Source organism: Triticum dicoccoides, chromosome 6B (genome assembly GCF_002162155.2).
Source record: "Triticum dicoccoides isolate Atlit2015 ecotype Zavitan chromosome 6B, WEW_v2.0, whole genome shotgun sequence".
Lineage (NCBI taxonomy): Eukaryota > Viridiplantae > Streptophyta > Magnoliopsida > Poales > Poaceae > Triticum > Triticum dicoccoides.
In genome coordinates, this window is record NC_041391.1 from 131,725,427 (window position 1) to 131,729,606 (window position 4,180).

Below are 4,180 nucleotides of genomic sequence, written 5' to 3' on the forward strand. Positions count from 1 at the left end.
GAGGTTGAGGGCGGGCTCAGGCGGCGGCGGTGAGGGCAGGCTCGGGCTCGGGCGGTGGCGACAGGAGTAGGGGAACAGGCCGGGGGGCGGGGGTGAAAGGAGGACTTAGCGAAATTTTGAGCCGGGGGGTGGTTAAGTCGAACTAGCAGTAGCGCTCATAAGGAAAACGCGCTATAGCTAACTTATCTAGAGCGCGTTTTAGTGAAAAATGCTACTGCTAATGGAAGCAGTTATTTCTTTTGTTTATCCCAATATCAGTAACGCTTTGTCCTGAAAAAACGCTCTAAGTCTAAGCAATGTAAAAACATCAAAAATATACATTGGTCATCATTGATCTTTTTGTGTAGAATCTAAATAGTCAACATGAATCCTCACTGTACCTGTATAGGTACAGGCGAGGATTCATATTGCAGCCACAAATCATACACATATAGTTCAATGAAGACCAAGTGCTCGAGATAGGTTGAGAAGTAACATATTTAAGGTGGTAAACACCTTGTTCGCTTAGCAGTATGGGACTAAACTTAATTAGTTGCGGTGATACTTAGCAGTAGCGAGTTTTGAGGAAAAATGCTGCTACTAAGTACTTTAGCAGTAGCGCATCCCTTGGAAGGGCGCTACTACTATATCTAGCCTGGAGGCAACACCGTGGCAATTATAGTAGTAGCGCTCGTTTCACCTAGAGCGCTACTGCTACTTAGATATTAGTAGCGCTCTTTTCTGAAGCTCGCTACTGCTAATTAGCAGTAGCATCTGTTTTTAAACCATGCTGCTGCTAAGATTCTGTGTATAAGGTTTTCCCTAGTAGTGGATGTGAGAGTACCGCCTTTTTCCTTATAAACTAGGTGCTTCGCCCTCTAAAAAAAACATGTTGCTTCGCGCGATCCATCGATACTACTACTAGTAGTCCGGTAATCCCGACTAAAACGGCGCGGCCGAGTCTTTTCCCGCGCGATATGCTGGGAGGTTGGCTTAGTTGGTTTTTTTAGGACGAGTAATGCTACACCTACGTAATCCCAGTTACGTAATTAACGTAATGTGAATCGTGTGAGCTATTGATTGTAGATTGGAGGAGGGAGGGGCCCACCACCATGAAAATCAGGGGAGGAGAGAGAGGCAATTTACGTTAACCTTTTCGTAGGTCCCCGTAGATGTAGAAAGATGTGAAATGTGTGAATGCATAGTGGACGTACTATTGGAGTGCCTAAGATAAATTGTGTATGTATATACCCAATGTGTTTACTTTACTTCGCATGTTAGCTTTGTCTCGGTTCAATAAAAAGCAGAGTTGGTGATGATGGTGTGCCTGTCATCCTGCAATATAGGTCATCCGATCTATATCTAACATATAGGAAGGAAACTATGACAATTTACCCGCACTCCTCTTCACATTTGCGGATAAGGCCTTCCCTTGTTCATCCTTTTCTCCCACAAGATCTTGATCTTCTGTGCAATGCACGGGCATCTTGCTAGTACTCCTACAATATAATATATTATCGTGAAAGTTCATATAAACCGGCCGAGATTAATGCAAACACAGCAGATTTTCATTACATTTCGAACTTTTATAGGACAGAAAAATAAAACAAACCCGACCCTAAACCTATTCTACGACGGAGACCGGCGTCCTCCATCTGCGATCTCTATCTACGGGGGCGGGGTTCAAGACCCGTGAAGTGAAGGTGAGGTCTCCGGCGAGGAAGAGTAGAACACGGGATACGGACCGGCCAGTTGGCACACCATGCCCTGCCGCCTCCCATGCCCTACTCGTCCTCCGAGGAGTCCCCGACCTCGGCGGTGTCGAATGTTGGACGATGGCAAGTAGGACGCGTGGCTGACGGTGCTCCCGTCATCGGCCGCCAGCGTGGCCACCGCTTGTGCGGTCGCGTCCACGTCCGGCTACACCGCTATTGCGTCGTGAGGGGCGTCTTGAGCGAGGGTGGCGACCTCGAGCTTCATCCCCTAAGACAAGCTCTCCCGCAGAGCATTCACGCTTGCGGCCATGGTGGATGTGGTGCCAAGTAGGAGAACGATGCACTATGGTGTGGAGGTTATCTGGGCGTTGCCGTTTTAAGTATCCCATTCCGATGAGGCCGAGCGTCCCGGTGCGTCATTAAGTCACCAGAGTTGGTTCCTTGGGCACCGAGCCTCTTAACGACGACATACGGACGGACGTCATGAATGCGGGCAGCTGGCGCTGGCTGGGAATGCACCGCGTGATGGCGCGGGGGACGAGGGTTTTTGGTGTGCCAGGGTAGTCAGCTGCGGTCGTGGCAACGTTGGAGATGCCCTTTGCTCACATGCGATCCCCGCATGTCATTGAAAAAGCAAGACGACCCGTCATGGTCTCAGGTCTTGAGGAAGCAGTAGGCCATGCTACACCACTCCGCGGACGCGTCGCGGCGCCCCATGCATCCTCGATGAGCCGGGTGTTGGGATGTGTTTGGATTGTGGCCAAAGTGGACCTTACCAAAATTTTGGTCATGACCCAAAGATTAGTCTTTGTTTGGATGGTTGCCATTTTTTGGCATGCCAATGAACTCTAGCCAACTCTAGTTCATTTTTCTTGCCAATGTCGGCCAAATCATGGGCAACCAAAACCTCAACCAAAATTTTGGCTACCCAATGCTTTGATGGGGCAACCTTGGGCACAAACCAAACATACTGTTGGTTGTGCCACAACACTAACGCCACCCTCGGCACACTGAAACCGACCGTGTCTAGCAACGATGAGCGTGTTGCTCACCGCTGTCGCCGTGTCCAAAGGCGATGCTGGAGCTGCGCCATGTTGTTGGCCCCCACGACCCACATGAACGGTCATCGGTGGCGAGGAGGTCGTGGGCCAGCTCCTCCATTGGACTAGTCTGCACTACGTCGTCCCGGCTGGTGTGCCCCACATGTCTGTTTCCATGTTTTCCCGGTCATATTCGAGCGTCAGTACTCCGCGTTTGCGCATTAGGCCTTTCACTATGTAGGCCCAGCGAGACTACTTATTGTTTATTTGAGCCGTTCAAGTATAATCATGTGGCGTTTGCTTATTTCCCATTCCTCTCCAACCCTCTTCTCCATTGATCATGTTGCCTGATACGTCTCCGTCGTATCTATAATTTCTGATTGTTCCATGCCAATATTATTCAACTTTCATATACTTTTGGCAACTTTTTATACAATTTTTGGGACTAACATATTGATCCAGTGCCTAGTGCCAGTTCCTGTTTGTTGCATGTTTTATGTTTCACAGAAAACCCATATCAAACGGAGTACAAACGGGATAAAAACGGACGGAGAATTATTTTGGAATATTTGGGATTTTCCGGAGGAAAAATCAACATGAAACGGTGCCCGAGGTGGCCACTAGATAGGGGGGCGCGCCCTCCCCCCTAGGCGCGCCTGGCACCCTCGTGGGCCACCCGTAGTGCGGTTGATGCTCTTCTTTTTACACAAGAAAGCTAATTTTATGAGAAAAATCTGGGCGAAAGATTCACCCCAATCGGAGTTACGGATCTCCGGATATAAAAGAAATGGTGAAGGTGCAGAATCTGAGAACGCAGAAACAGAGAGAGACAGAGAGATAGACCCAATCTCGGAGGGGCTCTCGCCCCTCCCAAGCCATGGAAGCCAAGGACCAGAGGGGAAACCCTTCTACCATCTAGGGAGGATGTCAAGGAAGAAGTAGAAGAAGGGGGGCTCTCTCCCCCTTGCTTCCGGTGGCGCCGGAACGCTGCCGGGGGGCCATCATCATCACCGCGATCTTCACCAACAACTACACCGCCTTCATCACCAACTCTTCCCCCCTCTATGCAGCGGTGTAACCCCTCTCTTACCCGCTGTAATCTCTACTTAAACATGGTGCTCAACGCTATATATTACTTCCCAATGATGTATGGCTATCTTATGATGTTTGGGTAGATCCGTTTTGTCCTATGGGTTAATTGATGATCGTGATTGGTTTGAGTTGCATGTTTTATTATTGGTGCTGTCCTATGGTGCTCTCCGTGTCGCGCTAGCGTGAGGGATCCCCACTGTAGGGTTTGCAATATCTTCATGATTTGCTTATGGTGGGTGGCGTGAGTGAACAGAAGCACAAACCCTCTGTAGGGAGATCGATTGATGTTCAAATATCAATTGCGTGTCATGCAAGGAGATAAAGGTTTGGTCTATTTCTATGAAAGAAATGACC